General features: G+C 46.1%; 1 pseudogene; it reads right to left on the bottom strand.

The window, feature by feature from the left end:
• Positions 1–3,329: 3,329 nt before the first annotated feature.
• Positions 3,330–15,826, bottom strand: LOC136793740 (ras-related protein Rab-2A pseudogene; annotated as a pseudogene).
• Positions 15,827–16,102: the final 276 nt, after the last annotated feature.

The raw sequence follows: 16,102 nt of genomic DNA, 5'->3' as shown, positions 1-16,102 counted from the left end.
GACACAGAAAGAGACAAGTTACACACAGGGTGTTAAGTGTGCCCTTACTGCTAATCTCTGTCAATGTCTATTTGCTTTGTGGCAGGTACTGATGTGAGTTAAGTGCTTTACCATGGATTTGTTCATTTAATTCTCACCGCAATTCTGCAGGGAGGTACTATTCTTATCCCCACTTCACAGAGAAGTGATGCATTGTCTGAAGGCATGATCTAGTAAATGGCAGAGCCAAGATGCAAATCTTTTAACCCCTTTGGAGTTATCAAAGGAAGGAGAGGCTGAGTTTGGTGGGTGGGAGGGGGCAGATCAGCCATAAGTTGATTGGAATAATACCTCTTTGTGTTTTTGCAAAGGTGTTTGCATCTGTGATTTAATCAACGCTAATAATACAAGGCGGGACTCATCATTATTGTCTTAAGTTTACTGAAGAGGAAAGAGAAGCCCAGAAAGAGGTGAAGCGTCTTTCTCCCGGCCACCCAGAGCATCAGCGGTGAGGTCAGTGCAGGATGTCGGCCAGATGACAGAAGTGTAGCCCCCTTCCCCGCTTCCGCCCTCTAAGTGGGCAGCCTGCTCCGGGAGAAGGATGTCCAGCAGGGCCTGGGCCCACTGGCATTCCAGTGCTGTCCCCAAGTGAGTCAGGCACCACTAAACAGACTCAGTTTTACCTCTGGTAATTTCCTCCCTCCATAAAGATTTATTTGGGGCTACAGAAAAGAATGGATTCCTCAGAGCTGAAAGCAAATGCCACTTGATTCCAGACACAGGGGGAAATATTTATCCTCCTTTAGATCACATCTCCTGGGTCTTTTCCCCCGAAAGCCAGTCTTGGGGCAGTGGGCCACCCAGCTTACGGCAGCAGTCACACTCCAGATAGCAGAGACATTTGTGTTCCCTTTGGTTTAAGTCAAAAAAGAGAGTTTTCGTGATGCATAGAGCGGCCTGGACAGTCACTGTCCCCAGGATAGGTGGGCTAGTCCTGGGGTAAAACCATGAAACGGACAAGCACAAGGTATATTATAAAGTAATCTTGTATATACACATTTATATATATTTATACTCATATATATATGTATGTATAGTATACACATAGTATCTATATAGTGCTCATAAGGTGCCAGCCTCCTCCTAATCCTCTCAGCAGCCCTATGAAGCAGGTACAGTTAATGTCCCCATTTTACAGAGGAGGAAATTGAGTCAAGCAGAGGTAAGCGATGATCCAAAGTCTCACAGGTAAGCAGGAGAACAGGGATTCAAGCCCAGGCAGTCTGACCCCAGAGTTGTACTTTTAACCTCTAGCAAGCGTGACCTGTCTAGACGAATGAACATCGTACTGGACAGTGGGTTGGAGGTGGGCTGCTTTGGACAGGTTACCCAGATGCAGCTTATTGAGCAAGATTTCTGTTGCGCTCACCCCTCCTCCCCATCCACCCCACCCCCTAGGTTATTCTGCAGGCAATATGACCCCAAGGGGTACTGGGACCCATTGCTTTGACCCCCCCCTCTGCTGCTGGAGATGACCCATCTGGCTATCCTTCTTGCGATTCAGAGGTTATTTTCCCTGGAAGTGTTTGCCATGAGCCTTACTCAGGTCCTTGGCCCAGTCGTCTTCTAGTGAGACATCAGGGCTTCAGGCTGGGGCCAAGGTCCCCAGACATCCACACGTGCCTCTGGAAGAGCAAGCATGAATGACTCTGCTTGCACTAGATCCTGGGGACAGAGGGTGGAAGGATGCCTTAGGAAGAACCCAGCCGCTTTCACCTGGACCTCAGTGGGAGATGCTTAAGAGTGAAGACTTTGGGACCAGTTGCTTCCCAGCTGGTGACCTTGGGTGATCTGACCCCTCGTGGGGCCTCAGCTTTCCCATCTACAACCTGAGATGATTCCTAAGGTTCTTCTTGTTTTATTTTTAAATTTTTTTTTATATATAGGATTTTATTTTGCACTGCTATAACAGTTTCATTATAGTCCAAGGGAGAAAAAGAAAAAGAAGGATAAAACCACCACACCGAGCAAATTACTAAAGCTTTTCTACTTTTAACAGGATTCTCCATCTGGTAGGTTTATTGTCATATCCCCTTCAAAACAGACAAGATGCTCACCATTTTTTAAAGATTATAGGTTGCCACTGAAAGAAAAATTTTACACAGTCACTGTACATCAAGGTTGAAAAACTGTCCTGCGTGAAAAATATACTTAGAAATCATGTGAATAAAAGAAAAAGAAAACGTGATTGTGTTCAAGGAAAGATTAAAGTCCTCCTAATGTGCCGTCTAAATGTGGACACTCACTCCTCCTGGAGTCTCTCAGGCGGGAGTGGGGGGGAGTTCTTTCTTCCGCCCACTTCACTCATTATACTGTGTTTTTACCCAACAGTATGCATTAAGGCAAATAAATCCTTTTCTGAAGAGGTCTTAAAGAAACTGTGGACAAATAGCAAACTTTTGGCTTTAAAACAGGTTAACACATACATAGCCTTTAGAATGTATATTAGGCATATTTTTCTTGGACTAGTGACAAGAAAAAGATGAACATGCTCGTTAACAATGTCAAAAAGTTTAAAATTCAGTGTCCAAGCAATTCCTAACGATGCTTCTGTAGCTTTAAGCTCTAAACAGTATAGAATTTATGCAAATGCATTAAAGAATCCAAGCTTGGCAAATTACACCCAAGCAGGTTTTATTAAACTATATATACAGAAAGTAAATGATAAATACAGAATTAAAAGAGTCCTTCTGTTTTCCTTATAGCCTTGAAAATTGACAAACTTTTGAGGACAATTCCATAATATTAAACATTAGGTAATCACAGGTGCGGGGAAACCTAACTACAAAAACTGATTTTAAATGCTCAAGATGGGTTTCCCTGGTGGCACAGTGGTTGAGAATCCGCCTGCCGATGCAGGGGACACGGGTTCGTGCCCCGGTCTGGGAAGATCCCACATACCACGGAGCGGCTGGGCCTGTGAGCCATGGCCGCGGAGCCTGCACATCTGGAGCCTGCGCTCCGCAAAGGGAGAGGCCACAACAGTGAGAGGCCTGCATACAGAAAAAAAAAAAAAAAAGTGCTCAAGATGACTTTGTAGTGTTCAATACAATTCAGTTCGTAGGTAAGGGCACAAGACAACATTTAACAAAAATAATCACGTCAATTGACCTAGAAATCAAATGCAAATAGATATGAATACAATCTCCAAAATCTGTCTTTTTAAGTGAACATTAACCACTTATTCAAAGTTACATACACAAGAATTTGAAGGATTAAAGTCTTCTTCTGTGGCCTAAAGCCATTTCGAAGAGTTTCATGTCTCAGCTGAGCAGGAGGAGAGGGTGAAAGAATAGGTGAGTAGCCCCTTCTGGGCAGCGAGACAGTAAAAACAGACTCAGCAGCAGCCTCCCCTGGCCTGCCGTCCTCCCTGACTGCCTGCGTGCGTGGCGTTAGTAGCAGCAGGCTGAGGGCCGATTTTAATGCCATTTGCCTCGTTATTAATGTCAAAGACTCCTTCTTGGATTTTTTCATAAATTTCTTTCGCTGTATTAATAAATGACTCTTCTACATTAGAAGCAGGCTTAGCAGAAGTTTCCATGAAGATAAGTCCATGTTTTCCTGCATAAGCTTCACCTTCTTCTTTTTTTACTTCTCTTCTAAATTCTAAATCACTTTTCTTTCCAATAAGCCTAATGACCATGTTGGAATTGGAATGCTGGCGGGCATATTCTAACCAGGTTGTCAAGTGGTTGAATGTGTCTCTCCTTGTAATATCATACACTAGTAAAGCCCCTGCTGCACCTCTGTAATACGACCTTGTGCTGGAACGAAAGGACTCCTGACCTGCTGTATCCCAAATCTGAAGTTTTATCTGTTTCCCATCAACAGTTTTCATTCGAGCACCGAACTCTACACCAATAGTGAGGTCATGCACTGGCTGAAACCTCTTGTCTGTAAACTGTAGCAATAAACACGATTCACCAACGCCTGTGTCGCGGATGATAACCTACCCGAAGAGACAGGCGTGCGCCACGGCAGCGGCGGCCGCCCGGCGCCAGGGCACGCGGCGCCTCCTCCTCCTCCTCCGCGCCCCTCACCCCGGCGCCGCTCGGCCTCGAAACGCCAGGCTCCGCCCGTGGTCAGCCGCGGGGAGTGAGGGGCCGAGAGTATGCGGGAGAAATCGACACAGTCGGAGCCAAGGGAGACGGCGCCCAGCGGAGCCCAGCTGAATAATAACAGCGGCCCCGGTGCCTCCGCCCCGCCTCCCTCTCCTGATTGTAATAGCCTCCTCCGCCCAGATCCTCCAATGGCTCCTGGATCCCTAGGGCTGTCTCTGGTCTCTTTTCAAAAGCAGGTAGCACGGCTGAGTGATTCTTTAATGCAACATGCATTGCTACAGGGAGGACGTAGGCTAATACCTTCTACTGCTCCAAAAGAAATAGACTTACCGTCTTTTATTATATTTTTTTAAGAGGAGAATAAAAATGGAGAAGTATCCTGGTAGAATGTTGACTTTGCCTTCCTAGTTGAATCTGGGGGAGAATCCTTGCTGGAGAAAATGCCAGCAAAATGTATCTTCTTATTTTTTAGGTTGAGAGTGAAATGGTGCATTTTCTAGGCAGTTATAGCTTCAAGACAAGTTTCCTATCTCCCCTGGTAGTAAGATGGCCACCCCTAAGCCCCTACCATGAAAAAAGTGTGGGGCAACTTTTGTGTAGGGACACAAAGAGATAAACAAATGAGTGCAGAAAGGCAGGTATTGTGATAAAGGTCTTTATAGATCATAATGGGGACACAAAGGAGACTCAGCTACTCTTGGGTGGACGGTTGGGCACACATCTGCTATTAGTTAGGACATGTAACCCTAGCTGCTGTGAAAATATTGCCCCAAGTTTCAGTAGCTTAATGCAATACAAATTGACGTCTCACTCCAATGTGGGCATTCTTGCTTAGGGGTGGTCTCCCACCCCCACCCCCACCCCCGCCATCCTGGGACCCTTCCATACTATGGCTGTACCATCCCCTGGGGGCTTGGAGTCTGCTGCTGGATCCTCTGTCTCTGGCTTGGAGACGGGAAAGGAGAGAGACCAAGCCCGAGAGGTTCTCATGGGCTAGGTTTGTGAGCGACTCTCCTCACTTCCAGCTCAGAGTCCGGAACTCAGAGACCCAGGTGCATCCAGCTGCAGAGGAAGATGAGAAACGGCATCTAGCCGCATGCACAAGGCGAAAGGAAGTAGGTTTGGAGCTGTCAGTCTCCACCACGAGCCTCCACACCAAATCCATCTCGTTCCCCTGCAGCTATGTGTTCCCATCTGAGTGTGCACTCTGTGGGGGGTTGGGGGGGGGTGGTCGGCCGTGTGGGTTGCAGCGCCGCTTCGTATTTAGAATTCCAGGCTGGAGCAGAAGGTTTTGGGCATAAAAGGTGCTCTGTACGTTTCCGTTGGCAGGTTGATGAGTGCATGAATGCTTGAGTTGGATCTTATTTGAATTTAATATAATTTCGAACTAACACTGTGATTTGCAAAGGCGATGCTCCATTGTATAGGAGAAGAGTTCTAACTGGCAAAGGAAAATTCTTTCAGTGTAAAGGACCTTTATCCCTTGCAAGCCCACCTGTCCTGAGCATCACATCAAGGCTTAACACCATCATTCTTGGGATGGCAGGCTAGGGAGATGGCAGGCAGAGTGCGCAGGCTGAGGTAAGCTAGCCTGTGTGCCATTGTGGCATGAGGCTAAAACCCTTATCTAAAGGAGGGTGGCAGACATCATCATTCGGTGCCAAAAAGATGACTTTTTCTTTGGTAATAACTCTCATTTGGGGGCTCACGGTGGTAAGCATGGTAGGTCAGGACCTCCCCCTCCAAGGACCATTTGCCATTAAGTAAAGACAAGGAAAGGATAGTGGGGTAACAGCAGCTGCTGTTAAGGAGACCTTGAAATGTTATCTAGACCGAAGTTTCTTAACTTCAGCACTACTGACATTCCGGGCTGGACCACGCTTTGCGGTGGGGTCTTTCCTGCGCCCTGTAGGGTTTTCAGCTGCATTCCTGACCTCCATCCACGAGATGCCAGTGGCCCCCTCCCATGCACATCCGAGCTGTGATGACTTAAAACGTCTCCAGCCACGGCCAGATGCCCTTGGGGGTCAGAATCACTGGAGTAGAGAACCCCGGATCTAGGGAATTCCTGAGAAGTGTAGATGTGAGGGCCACGTTTCCTAGTTCTTGCTCTCTTTAAGGCACAGCACACGAATCCCCAGGCACTATTGTACCCGTTTAAGGAAAATGTGGCGAGCGGGGGCTGCTCTTCATTGCAGCGTGTGTGCTCCTCGGTGTGGTGCTTTCTCTTGTTGCGGAGTACAGGCTCTAGGCATGCGGGCTTCAGTAGCTGTGTCATGAAGGCTCAGTGGTTGTGGCACATGGGCTCCAGACACAGGCTCAGTCGTTATGGCGCACGGGCTCAGTTCCTCCGCGGCACGTGGGATCTTCACGGACCAGGGCTCGAACCCGTGTGCCCTGCGTTGGCGGGCGGATTCTTAACCACCGCGCCACCAGGGAAGTCTTCTGGGCTTGTTTATGAGAGTTTCTATCCAAAGACTGTTGGCAAACCATCTATAAAATGCTCATCTCTCTGAACAGCCCTGAAGTTACCCAGATCCCCACAGAAATCTTTCTCTCCCCCCATTTTACATTCAGTTTCCTTTCATTTGTCTCCAGGCTGACTCCTGCAATGAGGTTTCATTGTTGCTCTCTGTCAGGATTTGAAAGGGCCCACGGGGCATGGTTAATAACTTGTTTTTCCTGTTGGAGTGGGTGACGGAGGAGATGCATTAAAGTGGTATTTCCTCCCTGGATCATGTTACCACAGCAGCTCTCCTTGAGCTGGGGTGAGCCGTGGCACCAGGGATCCTGAGATATGTGGGGGCCACCCCAAATCCCAGAGGATGAGATGTGCAGGACAGGGGAGGAGGCCAGTGTGGTTCTAAACAGTGATACAGCAGAAAGAACATGGGATGTGGAACCAGCCCCAGCTGACTTAGGTCCCAGCTCTGCTGTGTCTTTGTTTTGTGACTTGAGGCAAATGTCTTGTTTTGTCTCCCTGGTCCTCAGTTTGGTCCTTGGGAACTTGAGAATACAAATACCTTCTTCCTAGGGTGTTTGGAGGGTTAAGCGAAGGCCATTAAAGTTCCCAGTCATAGTATCTGTGCATAATGTAAAGGCTCAATGGATTAAAATCCCCTCTTTGCATCTCTGATGTCTCATCTGTCTGGAGAGGATTTCCTTTCAGAGGATATTGACATTCATGGGACATCCAGTTTCTGAGCAAGCACCCCCCATGTGTGCCCCGATGATATGGAAATATCTTCCTTTGCAGTCAGAGAGAGGAAACTCTAGTGGAGCTTGGGAAAGGCTGATGAAATATTTTTAAGTCCTCAAGTCCAATACCGCTGGTTTGGGCAGAGCGGAGTCCTGAGGCTTCAGGAGACTCCGGAAAGCAACCTGTGCCCAAGACCTGGCTTCAGACAGCACAACCTCAGTCCCTGAATGTTGACATCTTTCCTTCATGGATGAAAGAAGGTTCCTGGAGGCCCGGGAAGGCTCAGGGGTCACGTTCAAAGACGCACAGCTGTTGCCTGTCATCAGGAACACAATAACCGTTTCTCGGACGAATGAGTGAACAAGTGACTGGAGACCATCACTGTCCAGTGGTCTTCAGAAGGCATCTGGGCCTTCCCACCCTGTCACAACCCATCCTCCCAACTTGCTCTACTCATCCTCTTGAGGAGCAGCCCTGATCACTTCAAGCCTTTGCTCAAGCATCTAGAAGCACTTAGCATGGAATTAGCAACCTCATCTCTGATTACAGAGCTCTTGCTGGTGGGCCTAGGTTCTGGATCACAGAACCTTTCCTCTCACAATCCTTGTAGCTTCCTACCTCCATGCCTTTGACCACCTTGGTTCCTTTCCTCACCCTTTCTTCAGCTCAGGAGGCTCTTCCTCCGCCTCTCCTGCCTTCAGAGTTCTCGTTGAACATGACCTACTTGGAAGGAACCGTGTCCTGTGCTCCCAAAGCACTGCCTGTCCCTCCAGATTGCTCCTTCACAGCCAGCTGTGGAGTGGAGCCATTTCTGTCTGTTACCCATTCAGATGAGCTCAGCAGGGGTGGGAGAAGGAAACTGATTTGTCTCCACGGCCCCAACTTCCAGCCCAGGGTTTGACATGGAGGAGGTTCTAGGTACGCACTTGTTGAATGGATGAGTGCATGAACAAACAAGCATGGTTCCTGATCACCTGCAAGGAGCTTGGGGCAAAGAGGGCATGAGCTGGCTGCTTGATCGGGGGAACTGAGAGCATGAGTGGTGCTGAGATGAATGGGCTACAAGGGCTGAGAAGGAGGCTAGGCTCAGACGAGGAGTTTTAGCAAGAATCCTGACTAGCCTGGGGGTTGTGAATATCATGGGTGCCATGTGGAGATGGTGGGTAGACATCCTAATGTCTGTTAACATGTAATGAATGCTTATGATGTACCAGAACTCCAGAACCAGGATTGAATCTATCCCATGCCTTGCTTCATTTATTCCTCATGGTTACCCTACAAAGCAGGTCCTGTATTACCCTCATTTTTTATCATTCTCATTTTGCAGACAAAGGGGTAAAAAAATTCACCCACAGACACCAGCTAGTGGGTAGTGGAGCCAGGAGTCCAGCCAGTTCCGTTTGGCACCAGAGCCTATGCTCTCAGCCACCTCACTATATTCATGTGACATCCAATAAACGGTGCTTTCACCTGCTACACAGTCTTGTCAGGGCTAGTCCCAGAGCCAAGACTACACACTGGTCTATGATCTGTGCCACGCTAAGAGAACAGGTGTCATGTAAGTAGCTTAGATCTCTGCATGCATGTGTACATTTGGATCTGTTTACTAAAGATTGGTTACAATGTTGTTTTACCCCATCTGGGCTGCTATAACAGAATACCACAGACTGAGTGACTTCTAAACAACAGAAATTTATTTCTCACAGGTCTGAGATCAAGGTGCTGGCAGATTCGGTGTCTGCTGAGGACACTGTCTTCTTGCTGTATCCTCATGTGGCGGAAGGGACAAGGGAGCTCCCTGGATGCTCTTTTATAAGGACACTAATCCCATTCATGAGGGCTCCACCTGCATGACATAATCATCTCCCAGAGGCCCCACCTCCTAATACCATCACGTTAGGGATTAGGTTTCAACATATGAACTTTGTGAGGGACACAGATATTTAGTCTAGAGCAAACAGTTTTAAGCATAGCTCATAAGTACAGAGGTCATCACAGTTTACCGACCTCTTTCCTTTTCACTATCTCATTTGATACTGTGATGCTGCTGTGATGCTGGTACTGTTTTCCTCTGTGTTTTACAGGTGGAGCTCAGAAAGGTCAAGTAGCAGGTCCATAGTCGCAACCTAGTTCGGTGGTTGGACTGAGAATTCAGTGCATGTCCATTGCTTTCTCTTATAAGTGCTGGTGTCTTTGAGGGTAGTTCGTTAATGAATGACACCCCCTTCCCTGTTCAGATAAGAAAGTGGATGGAACATCAAGATTGGGGGGCATGGCTTTTATCCTTGGGTAAGTGAGCCTACTAAAATAAAACCCTAGTATTAGACTGACTTAACCACCCTGTCCTAGCAGCTGGGGTGGGACAGGGCACTGGGTCCATCTGTGGGGCGTTTCGCCCAGGTTAGTGTTAGGACATGGAGGAGTAGGGAGTTCATGCTTCAGCAGGGAGGCTCACTCTCAAGATGAGACTGGAGGAATTAACTTGAGTTTGCCTGGTTGATTTTTCCATAGTTGCCAATTGGATAAGTCATTTCAGCCTCCCAGCAGGATTGAGGAAAGGGGCAGAAAGGGGCCACTTACAAAGTTCCTCCACATGGAAGGAACCAGGAAACGTTGGGAAGTACATTAATCATTTTCCTTCCTTAACAGTGTAAATATCAAGAGTAAGAAACAAGTGCTCCCACATAACAGTACGAATCACTGAAAATGCTAGACGCACTGTCAGTGCTGGATTGTTGCAAAGAAAAAGTTTATCATGCCTGACTAGAAAGTTATGGATCCTTAGGAACTTAGGCTAGAATACAGCTGGTGAAGGGGACACACTTTCCCTCAGTGCCGTTCAAAACTATCTTTAAATTTCCTCTCTGAGCATCTCTACCCAGTAAAGAATGCGGCAGAGAGTCAGGTAAAACGTTCTACCTGATAAAATGTGTTAGAAAGTTAAACAAGAGCTTTCCTGTAATTCGCAGGAAGTAATTAGAGAAAACAATGGCTTTTTAATTTGAAATACAAAGCTACAGAATATGAGAAAATTCTTAGAGAGGAGTTTTTGATGGGAAGCTTGTGCAAAGTTTCAGAACTCTGTCTCAGCTTGAGATGTTTGTCCTGAAGACAAATTTTAAAATAATGTGGAAAGAAACATTCTGTGCCTAGGAATATATTAGGTGAAATTTAACTAATATTATTTGAAAAATACCAAACTGTTCCTGGGTGTTTATGCCTTTAAAAAATCAGCTTTGGGCTTCCCTGGTGGCGCAGTGGTTGAGAGTCCGCCTGCCGATGCAGGGGACGCGGGTTCGTGCCCCGGTCCGGGAAGGTCCCACATGCCGCGGAGCGGCTGGGCCCGTGAGCCATGGCCGCTGAGCCTGCGCGTCCGGAGCCTGTGCTCCGCAACGGGAGGGGCCACAGCAGTGAGAGGCCCGTGTACCGCAAAAAAAAAAAAAAAAAAAAAAAGAAAAAAAAAATCAGCTTTATTGAGATGTAATTTACATACTACAAAATTTACCAGTTTTAAGTGTATAATTTTATGGTTTTAACCAAGGTAAAAAGCCATGTAATCACTAGTAATAATTATTAGTTAGAAAACTATCAAATTCTTTATAGAGCCGTTTTTGCCTTTTATAAATCTTCAAGGAATCGTTTGTTGTTCTCTAGGATTTACTACGTTTCGCTAATTTCATATAGAATTAGATATTTTATTAAGGGAGGGAGCCATTGAAAATTCCCCTTGCAGTCTGCATGCACTTTTAAGTTGAAGCCACAAAGGAAGGGAGGCGCAGTCTGCTGCAAAGCAAAGTTATGTGAAAGGGGAGAAAAAAGATTCACTTGATTCCAAAATTTATAAACCTAAATTCCTAAAGTAGCTGGAGATACTGGAGCAGACATTGCTGTATTCAGCTCTGGAATGCTGCAACCCACACTCCACCAACATTCTCTCAGGATTTAGGTAACACTTTACAGTTAGAAAGTGCTTTCACAACCAGTTTACAGTTTGGAAAGTGCTATCGCATCCATTAACTTATTTAATCTCTTCCTGCTTGCCCTGAAGCTAAACAGGCCCTCAGATGAATTCACTCAGAGTTGGATCATAAAAATACTCCTCTCTGTTTGCCTGCATGTCCCTCGCCAAACATGGCTCTCTTAATGGCAAGGTGGACGGCTCTACTGCCTTCAGGCTGGAAATTAATCAGTCACTATCCAACATTCTGTGGGTTCTGTCTCCAGCGAACACTGGGTGTCAGGCCTGATGAACTAGGGATTCTGATCCAACAATCATTGGGAACTCCAGGCTCCATAGTCAGGCCCCTGCTGCTCTGGCTGGGTTTTGAGCATGTGGAAAAGAGCGATGCGGGAGGAGGACTCAGAGTGAGTTTCGAGAAGAGTCTTTTGCTGAAGCCTAATTGCGGGGCCGAGGGAGAGTCCTTAGGTGGGTAAAGGGCGGAAGTGAATACCCCTCCCCATCTTCACGGGTATACTCTACAGGCCCAGGACACAAAAAGAGACGGACCGAAGGATGAGTGATACCATTCCTCATGGCAACGCGCAGGTCCTGGCTCCCAGGTGAAACCAGCTCACTGCGATGAAGGCCCGTTGGGGGCAGTGATGTAGGAATCAGGGAACCTGGATCCTAGTGCCAGTTCTGGCAAGTAGTTGCTATTCACCCTTGAACAAGCCTCTTGCCTTCTCTGACCTTCAACTGTATCATCTGTAAAAGGAGAAGAGTTAATGATACGATCGCTGAGTGTCTTCTAGAACTGGAATTCTAGGATTCCATGGAAGGAAACCTAAGGGGTGGAGATACCTAAAAGTAGCTACAAGGTGGGTTGAGTGGTGGGCTGAAGAAGAGGGAGGCTGTGTCTATGTTCTGTAGACGTAGAAATCTCATTGAAGCAGGACCTCCAGCTCCTTCTTACCTCTCAGTGACTCCACTCAGCTCTCTTTCTCCCTTCTTCCTCTCCTTGGAACCTCATGGATCCCCCAAATTGAGAGAGATTGCTCTATTTTGTAATATAACAGGTCAGTATAGGTGGTGAAGGCTTTGGGGCAGGCAGGCAGATGTTAACTCAGATACTGACTCCAACCTTCATTCTCTTGGCAAACAGCTTCTCCTTTCTGATCCATATCTGTGAAGGAGGATAATGCTCCCCCTGTCACAGAGCTGTTGGGAAGGTCAGACCAGATGGCATATGTAAACACAAACTCAAACAGAATGTGGTCCTTGGGGAAATGGCCGATTCTAGGGCTGGGGAAGGGAATAGACAAGGTGAACCTGGAGCATCTTGGAGTGTCAGAAAGTAAGGAAGTGCTAAAGAGAACATCCACAGTGATGGGAGTATGCCAAAGGGATACAGCAGCCAACTGAAAAAGCTCTCGACCACAGCTGGCGCATCAAGATAAATAAAGTAGTATTGGATTATCACCCAAAGCATAAAATAAATATCCATGAGTCCATGGTGATATAAACACATGACTGACTAAATACATGAGGGAGAAAAGGTAAATCTTGCCTACAGAAGAATTCCACACATTTTACGTATCAATAGATCTTCCATCCTCAAGAAGGTAGAGCACAACTCCCCACTCCTCAAGAGTGGACAGCTCACAATGACTTCTGAAGGGTGGCAGAATATGCCACCCCAAAATGTACCATTTGGGCATAAGGATTATTCTGAGCTGAAGGCAATGGCGAATAGGCAGATACAGGAAAAGCTCTCTGACCTCTCTCTGTTTGTAGGAAACGGTGCATACATTGTAAAGATGTCTCCATTCCCCTCTTTACCAGGAGGGGCAGAGTTCATCATAGGAGACAACTCCAGTCTCAGCCCCAAGACAGCACCAGGGAAATCTGCATAACAAGCCGTATTAACTAGCCCTTATCTTCCATTAGTTCGCCCATATATTTGTGTTCCCCCCGTTTGCCCTCCCTAGAAACTCAAAATCCTTTTCCTTTGTCCTGTCACTTCTCTAAAAGATTCACTGTTTTGTTAAAATGCTATGAAGCCCATGTTGTAATCACCCCTATGAGTTATTCATCACTGAGTACTCCCGCTTGTATGCACGATGAACATGTTAATAAACTTCTTTGTTTTTCTCTCGTTCATCTGTCTTTCGTAAGTCTAATTTGCAGGGCCTCAGCCAATGAAGCTAAGATGGATGGAGATTTTCCTCCCCTAAACTTCCTTCTAAAGGCTACAGTATGGAAATGTGCAGATGGGGAAGGAATAACTTTGCAGTGGAGAAATCTAACAAACGTGACCCCTTGGCCAGGTGATCAAGGTCAACATCAACAGTGATAAGTCATGTGTACCTTATAAGTCATAACAGTGTACCCTCCCCTGTTATGATGTCATGATCTCTGTGATCTTCGTCCCTAAACCCCAGAAGCCCAGCCTAATCATGAGGAAAACGTCAGACAAATTCCAGCTGAGGGACATTTTACAAAATACCTGACTCCTCAAAACTGGCAAAGTCATCAAACACAAGGAGAATCAGAGAAATCATCACAGCCAAGAGGAGTCTAAGGAGACATGACAACTAAATGTGCTGTGGTGTCCTGGATGAGATCTTGGGACAGAAAAAGAAGATCATTAAAAGCTAAGGACATCTGAACAAAGTTTGGTTCATTAATTGTGACAAATATACCACACTAATGCAAGATAATAATAGGGGAAACTGCATACACAGTATATGGGAACTCCTGTACTATCATTGCAATTTTCCTATAAGTTTAAAACTATTCTAAAATTAAAAGTTTATTTTAAAATTCAGCAGACTATGTTCATTCAGTAAAGGGACAAACAGTCCTGCATACTTTCTTAGGATCTCCTTGTATTCTAAAATAATAGATATTCATTATGAAGTTTATAATTTTGAAAGGTAACATTAATTTTCAGCTATTTAATTTCAGAGGGCAGGGATGAATGTAATACATTTAGAAAGATACTGAAGACATCTTTGGTTCTACCTGTGGTTAAAAAGTCATTGGCATTTACAATATCCAGGACATGGAAGCAACATAAGTGTCCATTGACAGAGGAATGGGTAAAGAAGATGTGGTACATATATACAATAGAATATTACTCGGCCATAACAAAGAATGAAATCATGCCATTTGCAGTGACATGGATGGACCTGGAGCTTGTCATACTGAGTGAAGTAAGTCAGACAGAGAAAGACAAATATATGATATCGCTTATACGTGGAATCTAAAAAAAACGGTACAAATGAACCTATTTACAAAACAGAAGTAAAGTCACAGGTGTAGAAAACAAACTTCTGGTTACCAAGGGGGAAGAGGGGGAGCGAGAGGGATAAATTGGGAGATTGGGATTAACCTAGACACACTACTATATATAAAATAGATAACGAATAAGAACCTGCTGTATAGCACAGGGAACTCTACTCAGTACTCTGTCATGATCTATATGGGAAAAGAATCTAAAAAAGAGTGGAAATATGTATATATATAACTGATTCACTTTGCTGTACAGCAGAAACTAACACGAGATTGTAAATCAACTCTACTCCAATAAAAATTAATTTTTAAAAAAGTCATTGGCGGGCTTCCCTGGTGGCACAGTGGTTGAGAATCCGCCTGCCGATGCAGGAGACACGGGTTCGTGCCCTGGTCCGGGAAGATCCCACATGCCGCGGAGCAACTAAGCCCGTGAGCCATGGCCGCTAGGCCTGTGCGTCCGGAGCCTGTGCCCCGCAACGGGAGAGGCCACAACAGTGAGAGGCCCGCATACCGCAAAAAAAAAAAAAAAAAAGTCATTGGCATTCGAGATAATGTTGGCTATAACAGTTGTAAGCCCAGACTTAGCCATTAGACAAAGCTAGCTTGAAATCTTATCTACTGTCTGTGTGGCTTCGGGCAAATAAACTCACCTCTCCGGGCCTCGATTTCTCCATCAGCAAAATGGGAATAAAGTACCTGCTTTGCATTCAACACTTTTGTGAATATTAAATGAGATAAAACACATGAAGCATCTTGCAAAAGCTGTAAAGCTCCTGGTCCCTGGCATGTGCTCCACAAACGAAAACTCCCAAGTCACTGCCGTCCCCTTCACGAGCACACACATCACTTGAGGGTCTTCATAAAGTGCCAATTTTGGTTCAGCAGGTCAGTGGGGTGTAGGTTCTGCGTCTCTCACAAGCTCCGAGGTGATGCCAATGATACTGGTCCAGGGACCCCATGATGTCTAGTGAGGATCCAGTCTGTGGACCTGACCCTGACCAAGACCACTTGTTTTGGGGCAAGTGACCTTCCTCGCTGAGGCTTACTCTCCTGTCTGTAAAAGAAAAGAAATGAAAAAATAAAAACAAAACACTTTCCTTTTCAAGAGCAATGGGTTTGCCTCTCAGTGTGACAAAACGGGTCTACCTTGGTGCTGTCTGGCTGCTGCTGCTGTACCCCCAGGCCCTTGGAGGCCCAGACAGCATCGATGGTGCCTGCTGCCTCCATCAGTTTCTCAGGAGATGACGCTGCCTCCAGCCTCCCTGACTGCTTAAGCTTTGTAAAGATCATAGTGGGGACCTCTAAAAGGCTCAAGGGGGTGGGGGACGGAAAGCCCTAATTTTACAGATAACACGAAATGAAACAAATTGCATTATTTCCATCTGAATTCCCTTCCTCGTGGCTCAGTTTTGACACGAAGGAAATAAATTGCCACCCCCCACCCCCACCCCAAACCAGCTGCTTCCAGTCAGAGCACATGGATCATGGTTTAATGAAGACAGCCATCTGTTACACGGTAAAAATCCTAGTTCGCCACTATATGAATCAGAACAGAATTAGCCATCA

This window comes from Kogia breviceps, chromosome 3, assembly GCF_026419965.1.
Source record: "Kogia breviceps isolate mKogBre1 chromosome 3, mKogBre1 haplotype 1, whole genome shotgun sequence".
NCBI lineage: Eukaryota > Metazoa > Chordata > Mammalia > Artiodactyla > Physeteridae > Kogia > Kogia breviceps.
Note: the sequence above shows the minus strand (reverse complement) of the source record. Positions and strands in the feature narration are given on the sequence as shown.